Source organism: Canis lupus, chromosome 14 (assembly GCF_011100685.1).
Source record: "Canis lupus familiaris isolate Mischka breed German Shepherd chromosome 14, alternate assembly UU_Cfam_GSD_1.0, whole genome shotgun sequence".
Taxonomy (NCBI): Eukaryota; Metazoa; Chordata; class Mammalia; order Carnivora; family Canidae; genus Canis; species Canis lupus.
Window position 1 is genome coordinate 40085150 of NC_049235.1, and position 18268 is coordinate 40103417.

The 18268-nt window shown below is 36.5% G+C and overlaps 1 protein-coding gene and 1 pseudogene across 4 annotated transcripts in view; one reads left to right on the plus strand and one right to left on the minus strand.

Moving 5' to 3' along the window:
• The window catches only part of SKAP2 (src kinase associated phosphoprotein 2), a 177929-nt gene that overhangs the window by 73903 nt on the left and 85758 nt on the right, over positions 1-18268 (minus strand). The gene's annotated exons all lie outside the window — the stretch shown is intronic.
• On the plus strand, positions 7658-8242 carry LOC102153940 (annotated as a pseudogene).

Genomic DNA, 18268 nt, shown 5'->3' on the forward strand with positions numbered 1-18268 from the left:
TTCTCGAAGGAAAAGATCAGGGAACTCTTATCAATAAATGCCATAAATCCCTGAAAGAGAAGTTAGGAATTTCAAATAAATCATATAAGCTTCTTTCCATTTATATTAACTCGTCAAAAATGTTAATGCTTGTTGACTCTCAACCTGTATATTTCTATTCCTACCAAGTAAAACATAAAATGATTTTTTTCCCAAAAAATCAAATGCTAAAATTTGTTTCTCTGGGTACACAGCAAATACAGAGAAATCTTACAGACATTCAACTGAATGCTTTAGACTTTTCTAGGACATTTCAGAGTCCAAAATTAGGTAAAACGATCTAAAAGAGGGATGCCTGGGTGGCTCAGTCAGTTAAATGTCCAACTCTTGATTTTGGCTCAGGTCAAGATCTCAAGGTTCTGAGATTAAGCCCAATGTTGGGCTCTGCACTCAGCACAGAGTCTTCTCGTCTCCTTCCCCCTGCCCTTCCAACTAAGCAGGACTGCAGTTTAATTTCTGTGGAACTCCGCTTTTGCTCGGGCTTTTATATAATTGGGATGTAGAATTCCTTTTTTTTTTAAGATTTTTAAAATTTATTTCTAAGAAAGAGTACATGAGTGGAGGGAGGGACACAGGGAGAGAGAGAATCTCATGCAGACCCAGTGCCAAGCAGGGAGAACTTGATCTCATGACCCTGAGACCATGACCTAAGCTAAAACCAAGAGTCAGATGCTCAACTAAGCCCTGGGATGCAAGAAGCATCATACGGATGGCATTTGATTTACTCATCTTCCTGGCTTTTTGCTTTGCTGCTTAACATTTGTATGGTTTTTAACATGAACACTAAACTTTCAATTAATATAATTTTTCCCTCTAGTTTTAAACAACTGAAGATTGCTCTTAATAAATACTGGGAGTGGGGGTGAGGGATATGAAAAAGTTTGGCTTTGATCATAAGAATTTTCACCCTGAGTCTGGATCTTGATCTACTACAACCACATGAAGTGTTTTCCTTGAACTGCAAAAAGTTAAGGACAAGTTCTCAACGATATATTTTTATTCTCTCAATTCATATGAATAAAATATCCATGAGTTTATCAAATCTTTTAAAATTCTTCATTCTTACCTGAGAGTTGGGATACTGAGTTTAAAAGTGGCCACCCCTTTTGGGGGATAGTACTCCCTTTTCTAAACTTCTATGTGATAAACTTTTTAAAATGTCTGGTCATTCTAGCATTGCTAAATTTGATAAATAGACACCCTCTTCATTTTTTTATAGTGTCTACTCACTTGATGATTGCTTTATGTTTAAAACACTATTGGCTTCAGGAGCCTCAGTGTCCATTGAAAGATGAATGGATAAAGAAGATGTGGTCTATATATACAATGGAATATTACTCAGCCATTAGAAACAACGAATACCCACCATTTGCTTTGACATGGATGGAACTGGAGGGTATTATGCTGAGTAAAGTAAATCAATCGGAGAAGGACAATCATTATTTGGTGTCACTCATATGGGGAATATAAAAAATAGTGAAAAGGATTATAGGGGAAAGAAGAGAAAATGAGTGGGGAAAAATCAGAGAGAGTGACAAAATATGAGAGGCTCCTAACTCTGGGAAACAAACAAGAGGTAGTGGAAAGGGATGTGGGTGGGGGATGGGGTGACTGGGTGATGGGCACTGAGGGGAGCACCTGACAGGATGAGCACTGGGTGTTATACTGTATGTTGGCAAATTGAACTCCAATAAAAAAAATATATACACATAAAAAAACACTATTGGCTTCAATTTTCTAAGAATACTAATCATTTTCTCATTTCATGCTGGCAATACCCTCTCCTACTTGACCAACTCAGTGGTTATTTTATTGTCTAGAATAACTTTTCTAGTTCAAGTTCATTTTTCTTAAAGAAGTGGTCATCAAAACAAAAGTCTATTTTCAGGGGTAATGTTTCATGCATTGTAATTTTGTATAAAGGTAGAAAATGCTTTCTGTTTTGTTTCCTGTATCTTTCCAGATGATGTCCGGTATCTTGCAGACATTTCTGCTGTCTGAAGGGTACATTGAGTACTTAGCTTTAGGAAACAGTCTATAAATGAGCTTCAGTTCCCAGAGCTATTACTGGCTCAGAACTCATTATTCCACAAATACAATTTAATTACATTTTACTTAACATTTGCACAAAGTTAGATGCCATTTTCTCTGTTTCTAGAGAATATATAATAAAGACACAGAGCTTCTGACACTTTTTTCTTATTCTAAAAAATTTTAAGTACAAAAATTCACTAGTATATCTGGCAACTAAAACAAAACAAAACAAAGACTGTGTCCTAGCAAGGGCAAGAAACCTAAACTTAACTTGGATATAAATATTAAATAAAATGGTTTTGTGCTATAGCAGATACCTAGAGACTGAGTTTTACACTGATACTGACGTTAAGATGCATGGTATAGGTTACAGAGGTCTGTGAAGACATCTCAGCACTGCAAATCTGTGACCTTCCTTAGGTCACTAAGCCTCACTGGGTATCAATTTCCTCATCTAAAACATGAAAAAATTAGATTATATTATCTCTAAAGCCCTCCCAATCCTAGGACTCCATGAAACATATCCACATTAATGTTTTTCTTGTACTTTCAGTAACAAATGGCTAAGGTCCAAGATGGATTCAATTTTCAAAGATCTCAAATGTGGAAACTGTACACAACATATTTTTTGTACAGCAACTAACAATTTTCTTTAGACTTAGCAAAAAATTTTCTGTCCTTTCAAAGGTTTATTCCTAGCTAGAATCTTGGTCTGGAATATCTGTGAAAGAAACATGTAAATTAAATATTTTTCATATCCTAATAAATCTCCCCTCCACATGGAAAATTTGGAATTCCAAATCATCTTTTATCAGTGTTTTTAGTGGCAAAAAGAGAATTATTATGTATTCAATTTGAATTCAAATCAAACAATAATAACCTTTAAGAAAATAATCACTACAATAACTAAAAGATTGTTAATTATGTTAGCTTAGCATACTCCTTTCACAGAGCTTATTTTCTCACTTCCCATTATTACTCTTTTCAGAAAAGGCTGACCAATGAACATGTTAGTACCCGTGATCTCTAAGGCTAATATGACATTTCCTTTAAAAAAAAAAAAAAAAAAAAGGAAAATAGGCTAATATTATGCTTAGACACAACAACAGTCAGCTTCCTATTAATAGGACCAGAGAATTCCTAGGGGAATTAAGCCTTGGGGACAAAGCCTTAAAGACTGTGACTCATGTGATGACACTGAGGGGCAAAAGCAGAGGTTGCAACTCACAGGTTTACCATCTGTTAGTCTCTTTGCCCCTTTGTAAAGTGGCAAGTCACTCTGAAAGCCACCAAGCAAAAACTGAATACCCATTAGACTAATTTGTGTTTGCCTTTATTAACTCTTACTTCTTGAAGTGGAAATTCCAATAGCCTCATGAGAGTTCTACCATTTTTGTCTTCAATAGGTTTATCTGAAACCAAAGAAGGTAACAGCTATATGCATGCAGGAGAAGCTTCATGAATATGACCCAAAAGATGTATGATTCTGTTGAGTCCAATCAAAAGCTTCTATTTTATATCAAAAAACATATACATATATAATTGTGGCTGCTATTAATTTTCTTGGAAATCTACCAAAATATGTAAAATTCAAGTGGCAATCATAGACTAATTAAGGGAACAACTAAGAATCAGAATTAAGAAAACTCTGAAATCAGGCAGCCCTGGTGGTGCAGCGGTTTGGTGCTGCCTGCATCCTGGGGTGTGATCCTAGAGACCCAGGATCGAGTCCCGTGTCGGGCTCCCTGCATAGAGCCTGCCTCTCCCTCTGCCTGTGTCTCTGCCTCTCTCTCTCTCTCTGTGTCTCTCATGAATAAATAAATAAAATCTTTAAAAAAATCTGAAATCAAGTGTGTTCATCAATGCCCACTAAAATAATGTCAAAAAGCCATAGATCAAAGTATGTGGATTATATTATCCATAGAATTATATTATCCTTTCCATTCACTTAAAACTATTTCTTTTACTTTAGAGTACAAATCAGAATTTGAACTACCTAAGTACATATCTAGAGACTGCTTTTTTAGATAAATTTTTAATACAGGAATGCTGCCCCTAGCTCATAAAATTAGATGTAAAGGGGACACCTGGGTGGCTAAGTGATTGAGGGTCTGCCTTTGACTCAGGGCATGATCCCAGAGTTCCAGGATCGAGTCTCATATCCGGCTCCCTGCAAGAAGCCTGCCTCTGCCTCTGCCTGTATCTCTCACGAATAAATAAATAAAATCTTTAAAAACAATTAGATGTAAAGAAAATCTCTTTAAGATTTCTGATTCTTTGGACTAATTTTTTAGATCATGAGGTACCCATTTTTATAACATATTAAAATTATTTCTAATGAAAATTTCTGATTCTTTGGACTAATTTTTTAGATCATGAGGTACCCATTTTTATAATATATTAAAATTATTTCTAATGAAATTTAAAAATGTTTTATCTAAAAATTCCAGAGTTATTAATTTGTAGAAACTCTTCTAAGACTCCCTCAACTATTTATAAGAATGAAAGCATATCAATATATTGAATCAGTAATTTAAAAATCAGGTTCAATATAAAATTTCATTCTACAAACAAGTCTATTTCATATAGTATTCATATGGACAATCTTTATGCTTTTATATTTTGGTAAAGGCTGTTTTTAAATAATATATCATTAAATTTAACAGAAAGATTTTATTTATTTTAAATAGAGACAGTAACTATTTCATAGGATTGGTTTTTTATTTTTTAGTCTTTTAAGTGATCTCTATACCCAACATGGGGCTTGAACTTATGACTACAAGATCAAGAGTCACACGCTCAAGGGACTGAGCCAGCCATGCATTCCAAATTACACAGGAAGAGTTTAAATCAAATTTTATCTCCTATAAAGAGTAACTTCTCAGCTACTCTGTCTCTGCCCATATTGTTTTTGTTTGTTGGTTTGTTTTGTTTTAGTGGCTTAAAACAATGCAAATTTATCACCTCATAGTTTCGGAAGTCTAAAGTCCAAAAAGCATCTCCCTGGACTAAAGTCAGGATGTCAGCAGGGCTGTGTTCCTTCTGGATGCTCTAGGGAAGAATCTATTTCTTTGCCTTTCTAGCTCTTAAAGTCTCACCTACTTCACTGAATACTATTGCCCTCCCTTCCATCTTCAAAGCCAGCAATGGCCAGTTGAATATTTCTCACAATGTCCTCTCTGGTTCTGATTCTTTTGTCTCCTTCCTAAGGATTCTTAGGAACCCTTACATTGGGCCCACTTGGATAATCTCCTTATTTTAAGGTGAGCTGGTTGGCAACCTTATTCCACCTGCAACTTTAATTCCCTCTTGCCAGGTAACAACATATTCACAGGCTCCAAGGATAAGAAGGACTTCTTTGGGGAGCTATTGTTGTGCCCACTGCATCCCTCTTATACAGACCAGTTGGCTACTGGTCATGTGTGTGTGTGTGTGTGTGTGTGTGTGTCTGCCTATATCTTAATCATCTTCTCTGTTGCAAGAAAAGAATTAAATTCAGGAAAAAAAATTTTTTCAAAACAGTCTCTGATACACAAATACTTTGAGAAAATGAGATACAAGCTTAAAATGGAAATACTTTCTATTTCAGTTAAAAGTAAAATTCTAAATACATCACAATTTTCACATTCTAAATAATATAAAACATATACCATTATGAACTAAATTTTAATTTAATGCTCATCTTTAACACAAAAAGTTGTCCCCAATCTGATTTTGCATTTCAGAATTGTGGTTAAAACCCTGGGTCTTGATTCAAATTGTAGCTTGACTACAAGCTCTGTAATATAAGCAAGTTACTTACTTTCATTAACTTTACTTTTCAGATCCTAAATCTTACTGTGAAGATTTAGTAGGATAGGATTTAAGATTAAGAAATATTAGTTCTTATTATTACTGTGGCAATTCAAATTGGCCAAGCCAGGGTTCTATACACACGAAAACAAGAAAGCTGAAAAAAATAAACAACTGTAATAAAATTTGAAAGCCAAATACCTTTTAACAATGCAAATTCCTTTCCAACTATAGATACTTGGCAAAAAAAAAAATCTGATGCATGAAAAAAATATTTGATGATACTGTACTTAGTAAAGATTGGTATAAATGAAAAGGAACACTCTTTTAATTATTTATTAATTCATTTATTAAATAAATTTATTAAATAAATATTTACTACTTAATTAATTTATTTATTAAATTATTCATTTATTTTAATTCATTTATTAAATAAATATGTACTACTATTTATTATGTGCCAGACTCTTTTCTAAATATTACCTAAGATAGAAAGCCAGGAAAAATAAATTCAACCTATTGAAAATTTGTTGAAAACATTTTAAAATAGAAGTCAAATAACTTATGTATACAATTTAATGAATAACTAATAATGGATCTTCCTCCTTCCATACCTGTACTACCTCTGTATCAAAAACAACCTTTTCACATCCCAGGACTGTAAGTTCCTGACATTCTTTTTTAAAAGCATCATAATTTAAATAACAAATATATATAAACAAATATTAGCACTGTTTGGTAAGGTAATAATAATTCCAAAAGCTAACATTTATTAAGCCTTTACCATGAGTTAAACATGATACAAGTCATCACCTCATTTCCCTCTCACACAGCCCCAAGAGGCAGGCAATTATTAGTCGCATGTCACCAATGGCATGTCAAGGTCACACACTGTAAGTGGTAAAAGCAGAAACCCTAGGTCTGTACAACAAAACCCTTTCTCAAAACGCTACGTACTATTGTCGATGAAATAAATGAATGCCATCTACAGAAACTAAAAGACAACAGTATTGAATCACTACTCTATGGCATTAGAGTAATCACATTTAAAATTAATTCCTTAACAGTAGAATGATAGATTTAAAATATTTAATTTAAAATTTAAAATTCTAGGATGTTTGTTTCACTTTCTACAAGATTTTAGAGAAGTCAATTTTGCTTCCTAAACATGTCTTTTAAAAGACTTCCATTTTGGTTTACACACACATATACATACACAAACATGGAACAAATTATTAAAGGGAAAACATATATGGAAGGAAAAGGAGGCTCTTTTTGCCTGAAGATTCTTCTAATAAATTACACAAAAATAAATGAATATAATTTAGACTGAAAGCTTTAGCTCTTTTCCATTCAACTATGTTTTATTTTCCCATAGATTGTAGGATGATTTTCTTTTTTGCAACCTGTTTTATGTTGTGAGGTTTAAATAAAAAATTTTTACAATTATTTTCAGAAAATGAACATTTTTCTAACTTGCAATGTTGAGTTCATTTTTATTCGTTTATTTTTTCCTATTTTTGTGTACAAAAATTTAGAACCTTAATGATAGAAGATCATATCGTAACTCTGAAATGCAGAGTATGCAGAGTTAGAGTGTCTTCCTTTTTTTTTTTGAATGTCTTCCAAATCATACAATATGACATATGATTTTGTTTCACCTTGAAGAAAGAGAACACATATATAAACAATTGTCATTTTATTTCCATCTCCCAAAAGAATATCACTGAGGGGTGATTAAAATAAATGAAAAATTCTAGTATGAGGGAAGAAACAAGAATGTGGCATAAACATGGGGAAGCAAAAGACAGGAAGAGAGTATGTGAACATGAAGCAAATGCTTAGTCTCCAAGATCAGAGGCTTAAAGAGAAGGATAGATTAAAATCTAAAAAGAAAGAAAAGAAAGATCCCAGTATACTCAAGGAAAGGGAAGTCCCCCCAACATCCTTCCTGCTTATTCTTCCAATATTACACACAGCTGGGCCCACCTTACCACATCCTGGTAGATATCAACTTTATCAATTTTTCCATTAAAGCCAAACTAGACTTAGTACAGTCAGTGATGGACTGTCTGTATACCAAGTGTATCCCTTGTATATAATTGTGTAATGGCTGAAATTGAGAAACTGGGGCAAAAGTATTGAGTGATGGCCAAGAATCCAAGATTTGAACAATTGCTATGCACACACAAAGGAACCCATGCAGATGACTGCTTCGTACAGAGTAACTCAGCACAAGTGTTACATTATGGCCACAGTTGACTGGGACCCTAAACAAAGGATCCAGAATATCCCTGGGGTTCCCATAATGTACATTTCTAACCATAGGTACAATATTGAGCAGATGCCAATTGATTATGAAGCCCCTTGGTTCTAATTCCTAAAAGATAGATTTTCTCTGCCTTCTTTTACTAACTTTCTCTGTTGCCAGCTCATGTTAGCAGTATGTTATAGTATGAATTATTCTTCTTACCCGTTTGCTCTGTCATGAGTTTAATTTATGGTTAAATATACTCATTTTTATGTTGTTTTGAAATTGATATTTTGTAACATTTTAAATATTGTTACATCTTGTTATAAATCAGATGACTGCTCATATAAAAAATATACTAGTATGAAAACTATCAAATATGAAGTTATTCTGAATTAAGACTCTACTTACGGATGCACTCTGATTACCTGATCACCAAAATGCACTTGATTACTAAAGTAAATACATTTCCAAACACTCCTCCTGTCTCAGTATTTATTACTTATTTCTATTTAAGAAACTAATTCTCTAATTTTTATGTAAATCCAAAAGCCTTTTGGGGGGGCTCCTGGGTGGCTCAGTGGTTGAGCATCTGCCTTTGGCTCAGGTTTTGATGCTGGGGTCCAGGGGTTGAGTACCTCATTGAGCTCCCCTCAGGGAGCCTGCCTCTCCCTCTATGTCTCTACCTATGTCTCTGCCTCTCTCATGAATAAATAAATAAAATCTTAAAAAAAAAAAAAAAGCCTTTGGCATTTTACCTCTTCTGCCAAAGTGCTAAAGTATCCTCTTGATTTGAGTCTTCTCTCTCTTCTTTTTAATAAGGCTGGCTAATGGTTTATCTATCTTATTAATTCTTTCAAAGAACCAACTCCTGGTTCTGTTGATCTGTTCCACAGTTCTTCTGGTCTCGATTTCGTTGAGTTCTGCTCGAATCTTTATTAACTCCCTTCTTCTCTTGGGTGTAGGATCTATTTGCTGTTTTTTCTCTAGCTCCTTTATGTGTAAGGTTAGCTTTTGTATTTGAGTTCTTTCCAGTTTTTGAATGGATGCTTGTATTGCGATGTATTTCCCCCTTAGGACTGCTTTTGCTGCATCCCAAAGATTTTGAATGGTTGTATCTTCATTCTCATTAGTTTCCATGAATCTTTTTAATTCTTCCTTAATTTCCTGGTTGACCCTTTTATCTTTTAGCAGGATGGTCCTTAACCTCCACGTGTTTGAGGTCCTTCCAAACTTCTTGTTGTGATTTAGTTCTAATTTCAAGGCATTATGGTCTGAGAATATGCAGGGGACGATCCCAATCTTTTGGTATCGGTTCAGACCCGATTTGTGACCCAATATGTGGTCTATTCTGGAGAAAGTTCCATGTGCACTTGAGAAGAATGTGTATTCAGTTGAGTTTGGATGTAAAGTTCTGTAGATATCTGTGAAATCCATCTGGTCCAGTGTATCATTTAAAGCTCTCGTTTCTTTGGAGATGTTGTGCTTAGAAGACCTATCGAGTATAGAAAGAGCTAGATTGAAGTCACCAAGTATAAGTGTATTATTATCTAAGTATTTCTTCACTTTGGTTAATAATTGATTTATATATTTGGCAGCTCCCACATTCGGGGCATATATATTGAGGATTGTTAAGTCCTCTTGTTGAATAGATCCTTTAAGTATGATATAGTGTCCCTCTTCATCTCTCACTACAGTCTTTGGGGTAAATTTTAGTTTATCTGATATAAGGATGGCTACCCCTGCTTTCTTTTGAGGACCATTCGAATGGTAAATGGTTCTCCAACCTTTTATTTTCAGGCTGTAGGTGTCCTTCTGTCTAAAATGAGTCTCTTGTAGACAGCAAATAGATGGGTCCTGCTTTTTTATCCAGTCTGAAACCCTGCGCCTTTTGATGGGGTCATTAAGCCCATTCACATTCAGAGTTACTATTGAGAGATATGAGTTTAGTGTCATCATGATATCTATTCAGTCCTTGTTTTTGTGGACTGTTCCATTGAACTTCTTCTTAAAGGGGAATTTTAAGAGTCCCCCTTAAAATTTCTTGCAGAGCTGTTTTGGAGGTCACATATTCTTTTAGTTGCTGCCTGTCTTGGAAGCTCTTTATCTCTCCTTCCATTTGAATGAGAGCCTTGCTGGATAAAGGATTCTTGGTTGCATGTTCTTCTCATTTAGGACCCTGAATATATCCTGCCAGCCCTTTCTGGCCTGCCAGGTCTCTGTGGAGAGGTCTGCTGTTACCCTAATACTCCTCCCCATAAAAGTCAGGGATTTCTTGTCTCTTGCTGCTTTAAGGATCTTCTCTTTATCTTTGGAATTTGCAAGCTTCACTATTAAATGTCGAGGTGTTGAACGGTTTTTATTGATTTTAGGGGGGGATCTCTCTATTTCCTGGATCTGAATGCCTGTTTCCCTTCTAGTTTTCAGCTAGAATTTGTTCAAATACATATTCTGGCCCTCTGTCCCTTTCGGCGCCCTCGGGAACCCCAATTAAACGTAGGTTTTTCTTTCTCAGGCTGTCGTTTATTTCCCTTAATCTATCTTCATGGTCTTTTAATTGTTTGTCTCTTTTTTCCTCAGTTTCCCTCTTTGCTATCAACTTGTCTTCTATGTCACTCACTCGTTCTTCCACCTCGTTAACCCTCGTTGTTAGGACTTCTAGTTTGGATTGCATCTCATTCAATTGATTTTTAATTTCTGCCTGATTAGCTCTAAATTCTGCAGTCATGAAGTCTCTTGAGTCCTTTATACTTTTTTCTAGAGCCACCAGTAGCTGTATAATAGTGCTTCTGAATTGGCTTTCTGACATTGAATTGTAATCCAGATTTTGTAACTCTGTGGGAGAGAGGACTGTTTCTGATTCTTTCTTTTGAGGTGAGGTTTTCCTTCTAGTCATTTTGCTCAGTGCAGAGTGGCCAAAAGCAAGTTGTATTGGGAAAAAAGAGAAAAAGAGAGGAGAGAAAGAAGGAAAGAAAAGAGAAAGAGAAAAAAAAAAGGGAAGAAAAAAAAAAAGAAGAAAAAGAGAAAGAAAAAGAAAGAAAAAAAAGGGGGGTGGGGGAAGGAAACAAATCAAAAAGCAAAACAAAACAAAATAAAACAAACAAAAAAAAAGAACCACCGGGGAGTATCTTCTGATTCTGTGTACTTTAAGTCCCTTGGCTTCTCCTGGAAGTTGTCAGTCTAGCTGGTCTTCTGGGGGAGGGGCCTGTTGTGCTGATTTTCAGGTGTTAGCAGTTGGGGGAGCTGCTGTGCCCCTGCCTGGTGCAGGGCTCAGTGGGGGTTGTTTACCCCGTGAGGCCGCAGGAGGAACAGCCCCAGTGGCGGGGCAGCTCTGGAAACCTGGATTCAGCTCCGGCAGGAACTCCGTCTGCAGGGCCTGGAGGCTCCGGGGCGGGGCCGCTGATCTGCTCAGCTGGGGCAGGAGCGTCCTCGCTGTCCTGGGCCCTCCCGGCCTCTGCCTGTCCCGGGGGAGGCGGGATCCTGGGCTGTGTCCCGGCGCCCTGTGCTCCGGAGCCTGCGCTGGTGGATTCGCGCTCCCGGGCCGCGCAACCCCCTCCGCGGAGCCGCCGCCCGAGCCCCCACGAGCTGCTCCTGGAACCGCGCAGCCCCCTCCGCACGGAGCCTCTTCCTCTGCCCGAGCCCCTCCGAGCTGCTCCGGGTCCCGCCGGGTCCCACCGTGCGCGCTGCAGCCCTTAGGGAGCTCGGCGCACTCTCCTGGGCGCGCAGTTGCTCTGTTACTGTCTCAGGGAACCCGAGGGCATCCCCGCCCTCCTGGGACCTGCTCCAGCTCCCTGCGAGCCCCTTTCCACCCGGGAAGGTCGGTGCAGCTCCTGCTCCTCCGGGACGGGGCTCTCCTGTCCTGGGGACACTCGCCCCGGCCTCAGCCCGGCTCCTCGCGGGGCCCCTCCCCCTTGGAGGCCTTTGTTTCTTTATTTCTTTTTCCCCGTCTTCCTACCTTGATAGAAGCGCGAACTCTTCTCACTGTTGCATTCCAGCTGGTCTCTCTTTAAATCTCAGGCCGAATTGATAGATTTTCAGGATAATTTGAGGGTTTTCTAGGTAATTTGGTGGAGACAGGTGATTTGGGGACCCTACTCTTCCGCCAGCTTGCCCCTCCCCTCTAAAGTATCCTCTTGAAACACACGAGTGTTCTCTTGTCTTTCCTTCCTTTCTCTCCCACTACCCCCCACCGCCACATACACACAATTTATCTCCCTTCTATTTGAAATAGGTATTTCCATGGGTCTCCTTTTTCAATATAGGTGTGAAATTATACACATTCTTATCTATTATTATTATTGTTCATTTAGTAATACACAGCTTCATTCTCCCCCCTCTCAACCAAAAAGCATCTTATAGGCATTTGTACAGGTACATTTGGCATGGAAATTAAAACAAGTAGGAGAAAATTGTGTGTATATATAGAGAAAACAAATACCCAAATGTAAAAAATGTTAAATGTTAAAGTTTCTTTTGAAAAATCTCCTGTTAGCCTTACAGGTTTTCCCTTGTAAGTTAATTACTTAAGAAAATCTACATGATGAGTATAATAGGAATTATCTGTACTACGCTTGAAACTCTTCCATAAATGACATTATTTCAAATTTTAAAAAATAAAGGTACTAAATCAAGGCACAACTAGGAGTCAGGGTAGAACACAAAACAAGTTGGAACTACAAAGTCATTTACACTTAGTGGGAATGGGCCAAAAACTCAGTTATAAGCCTTATAACAACCAGCATGAGGCAAGAAATAATGAATTATAGGATTCATTACCCATAAGATAAATATAGATCATTGATTGCTCAAGGAGGAATATACAACTATTCCTGATTCCTGGTACTGAAATGAGAAAGAAATCTTTCCCATGTGTTCTCAATGTCCTCAATAACATTGTTACAGTAAGTTCACAGGGCTGCTTTGTATAACATCACTCATGTCAAGCCAACAGCACAATGCCAAAACAAAATTTACTAAAAGTAATTCTACAGAGCACAAAACCCAGTAGCCCAAGTATATAGCTCCCAATAGCTTTGTTAAACTCAAGGATAAGACCATAGAATACCTACAGGAATAGACACCTTGCACATTTTTCACATAATCCTTCCAAAATACTATTTGTCTTGGTCAAACTTTTGGTAAATATTAAATCCCAAACACAAGATATGACCCCTGCAAGAAACCAACAACACTCTTTTATGTTACTAATTCAGAGCAATACCCCTAACAATCAGCCAAGCTGGGAGTAATGTTGAGATACTCTTACTTATAAATTTACCCAAAAATTTATAAAGTATTATAGCTTTACAGGGACATATGTCTGGATGAAGATCACCTTAACACAAAACAAATCAGCAACTGCTTCTAAAAGTTCTAACTCAGTGCCAGAATAATTCTAGCTTACATGAAGTTTAAGCATATGCTTACTTCACATAAACAAAACATACACAGAATGACATGTTACTGAGAATGACAAAATGCCCAAGTCTCCTCTTTAGTATGAACTGGTAATAATGTATACCCCGGTAACTGAAAGAATTAGAAAGCAGTGTTATCTATGTAATAGAGTAAATTACCGAAGAACACACATTAAAACTTCAGCGTTTGAAGAGTTGATGTATAGCATTATTTTTCTAGTGTCTGAAAATAAAAGCACACCACATGTTTAATCCTCTTTCTGATCCTTAGCTTCAGAGCAGAATAACTGTTAACAGCCATATGTGGAGAGACTGGCCAGGAAGAGAAACATTCATGTGGCATCACCTACAATATTAGGCTAAAATCATATATCCATAAGTTTGTCTTTTTCACTAGACTTTGAGCAAGGCATCATAAGATGGTGCTTTTCAAACTGAAGCATGCATCCACATCACTAAGGATGCTTATTTAAAATGCTGAGGGAGAATTTTGAAATAAAATATGTACACTGCTCTTAGTGGTATGTTTTTAAAACTTCACTTTATACTTCTAGGATCTTAAAAACATGCTCTAAGATAATGTTTAATGCAAAATTTTTAAAATATCAATAAGTTGGTAAAATAGAGTTCTGCAAACAGCACAAGACTGAAGCCAGAAGGGAAATATCAGATATATAAAATGCCAATGAGGAGGGTGATTTTATTTATAGACTAACTTTGGGGTCATTAAAATAATTTTATAAAAATGTAATACTTCTTTCATCAGAACTGGTGTGGTCCCCCATTGATGTGGAGTATGGGAAGAAGAAACTGAGGAAACCGAGGGGGGTGGGGGCAGGCAAGAGAGCCGGAAAGGGCCACCACAACTGGAGCATCCTCCTTTCTCCTCCCCACTTTAATGCCTCCTTAATAACACTCCAGTTCAGGCCTGAGCCTTGTAACAGTCCACATAAAATAAGAATTACAATAAAAGGGAGAAAAATAAATTGGAACATATTATATGAAAAGTTGCCCATTTTGAGGCACATGATTTCAGCATATTTTTCAAAAATGAGTATCCAGGATATAAAAAAATCAACTGCCAAATACAGAAACCGATATTTACCCTGAGTTAGACATCATAAGGCAATCTAGGAATCTGTTCTTGTGTGCACTATCCCAGCCTTAAGTCCACAGAGCAGGAGGTCCACAGCCTAACTGTCTGTGGTCTTCTTTCCTCCCAGATAAGAGTCATCATTACCTGAACAATTTCACCACTGAGGTTTAAGTTTTTGACTCACATTAAAAATGTCAAATTAAAACTTTGAAAATGAATCTCCTGGAATAAAACATGTGCTAGCAACACATACCAACTGATGCAACTTGGTGCAAACAGACAGGCCTCTCCAAACACCCCTGAGCACCAGGCTGTGGTGGGCCGTCGTCTTTCACTGCAATGACAGGGCTGGCACTTACCTCAGGGAGGTGTAAGGCTGTAAAACACTCTGAATCTGAATCCATAGTTTGTTCATGAATATTTTAAACACACAAGGATCTCTCAAAAACATGGAAAAATACTTAAAATCCAAAAAATATACATCCCACTCCAACTCGATATGAATAAATGATATGATACAACTTATTCAAAATCAATCCAGGTATGGTAACCTCTTATGATAAGATATTCCATTACATGTTTTCTACAAATTCAGCCTGTAATTAAATCATATATCAATTGACTATGATGTATATTCTCACCACAAAAATATTTTTACATACATAATGTTACATCTATCTTCCTAATAATGAGATGATAGTTATTAAACAAATCAATGAATTCAATTAAGTTCCCTTCATCTGGATATCCTCAAGGCTCATGCAAGACTCAAAACTATAATGTATTTTTTTTTAATATCAAAATACATTACATTAGAGAAAAGAAATAACTCTTGCGGTGCCTGGCTGGCTCAGTACAGTAGAATATGCCACTCTTTCTTTCTTTTTTTTTTTTTTTATATGCAACTCTTAATCTCAGGATTGTGAGCTCAAGCATGTTAGGCACAAAACCTACTTAAAAAAAGAAATAAAGCGGATCCCTGGGTGGCTCAGCGGTTTAGGGCCTGCCTTTGGCCCAGGGCACGATCCTGGAGTCCTGGGATCGAGTCCCGGGATCGAGTCCCACGTCAGACTCCCGGCATGGAGCCTGCTTCTCCCTCCTCCTGTGTCTCTACCTCTCTCTTTCTCTCTTTCTCTCTCTATGTCTATCATAAATAAATAAATGAATCTTTTTAAAAAAAAAAGAAAGAAAAAGAAAAAAACTCTTATACATTCCTCACAGGATGGAAAACTATGGAAATCTGACACTTGGTCCAAAGTTCAGTGATCTATCACCACCCATTAGAAATCAGGTATGGTATTACAATTCCATACTTGGATAAGAATTAGTACAATCATTAATTTGTCAGATGATGACTTTTTCAAGGGTTGGGTAGCAAAAAATATTTGCATGGATGTCACAAGAGACAATGAGTTCCCACAAATCAATAAGAAGAAGATAGAGAGTTTAACAGAAAAATAGGTGAGGAATATGAACCAGGCAATTCATAGAATAAGTACAAAAGCCAATAAACACAAGAAAAGATAATGTTTACTGATTTACTGTCTCTTCCCTAGCTCCCCTCACCTTTACTAAAAATGTTCCATGAACTCAGAGACCACACTGTCTTGTCCACTGTATATCCCCAGTGCCAAATTAATGCCTGGACACACAGTAAGTGCTCATTAAATTTTGCTGAATGAAACTTTGGGAAACAAACAAAGGGTTGTGGAAAGGGAGGTGGGTGGGGGAATGGGGTGACTGGGTGATGGGCACTGAGGAGGGCACTTGATGGGATTAACACTGGGTATTATGCTATATGTTGGCAAATTGAATTTAAATTTTAAAATGTTGGGATCCCTGGGTGGCGCAGCGGTTTGGCGCCTGCCTTTGGCCCAGGGCGCGATCCTGGAGACCCGGGATCGAATCCCACGTCAGGCTCCCGGTGCATGGAGCCTGCTTCTCCCTCCTCCTGTGTCTCTGCCTCTTTCTCTCTCTCTATGTCTATCATGAATAAATAAATAAATCTTTAAAAAAAAATAAATTTTAAAATGTTAAAAAAATTTTGCTAAATGAATAAACCACTAAAAACTAAAGAAAACAAAATAAAACAGGATACTGCTTTTTAACTTTGTGAGACTAGTAAAAACTAAAAAGATTAATACCACCAAACAGGGAAGGATGGGAAGAAAGGGTATTCTCCTGCATTCCCTTTGGGACTGTAACTTCCTACAGTTCTGTGCATGAAAATTTGACAATATCCTAAGAATAAACTCCCAAGAATCTATCCTACAAATATCAAGCACTGGTTCATTAATAGTGTATATGCCAGAACAGATACTGAAACACAACTTGTGATATAAAAATAGAACATGTCCAGCAAGAAAGACATTATGAAACCATTTTAAATAATGCTTATCATTTAAATAAGCATGTGTAGATCTATGTGTATTAATGGAGAAAGATATGCACTAATGGAGAAAGATGATCATGATACTTAAGTGAAAAACATAAGGTACAGAATAATATGTACAATGATATCCCATTTTTAATTTAAAAACTCTGATTTCATATTTATTCTAGCACACACACATTTGTACAATTCAGGGAAAAATGTCTGGAAGGATATTCAGAACAATTAATAGTTCTTACTTCTAGGGATTTTGGGGGGGTGGAGGATATATTTTCTTTGCTACAAGCATGTATTACATTTATAAGTTCACATAATAGAATTTCGGTGAAAAAGAAAAGAGAATGTGTATAGGTTTTTAAGTAAATTAAATCAATTTATATTATTTAAATCACAGCTAGAAAAGCCTTAACTACTAATCTGAAAGATTTAGCTTAATAAATATGTATCGTTTTATGGTAAAATAATACAGCTTGAAAACAATCCTCTCAATTCATATGGAGGTATTACACTTTGAGACTGTTCACGTATCTAGCTATTCTTCAAATAGGCTAAGTCTCACATATCCATACAAGGTCTCATTCTGCCTAGAATATGCTACTCCTCACCCTTCTTCACTATATCACACCTTGCCACCCTCACTGCCTAGATAGCTTCCAGCTCACCCTTCAACATACAACTCTGAAAAGCCTTCCCATCATGACATAACAGAACATTTGCAAGAAAACAGATTTCTTTAAACAGATTAAAGGAAGATATTTTCTCTGATATTAGATCATTCTAATTCTTACTACTGATTTTTTTAGTGTGGTAAAAAAGTCACTTAAGTGAAACAAAGTAGTAATTGATTATTAATTGCCCAGATATTTCTGTTTTCCAAAAATCTCAAATTGATTATAGAAATGAAAGAAGGCAAAGGCTTCAAGACAAATCCTGTCTGGGAAAAATACTGATGGATTTTCAGATGTCCACATGTACTAGGCATGTTTTTGGTTGGAAAACAAGCATTTATGATGAATTTAAAATTTTTTCCAAAATGAAATAATCTAAATTTTTTGATATTACAAAAATAACTCAATAATGTATTTTCATTCTGTCCAACTTAAAAGCCTTTCAAACTGATGCATGTAAAAATATGCACAAAAATAACTGTGCCAGGCTATAACTGGTATTCCAAATTCCACCTGGAAAATGAATTTTATGGCTCTACTATAAACTTCTAAAATCCTGAAGTTTTAATAGATATGCTG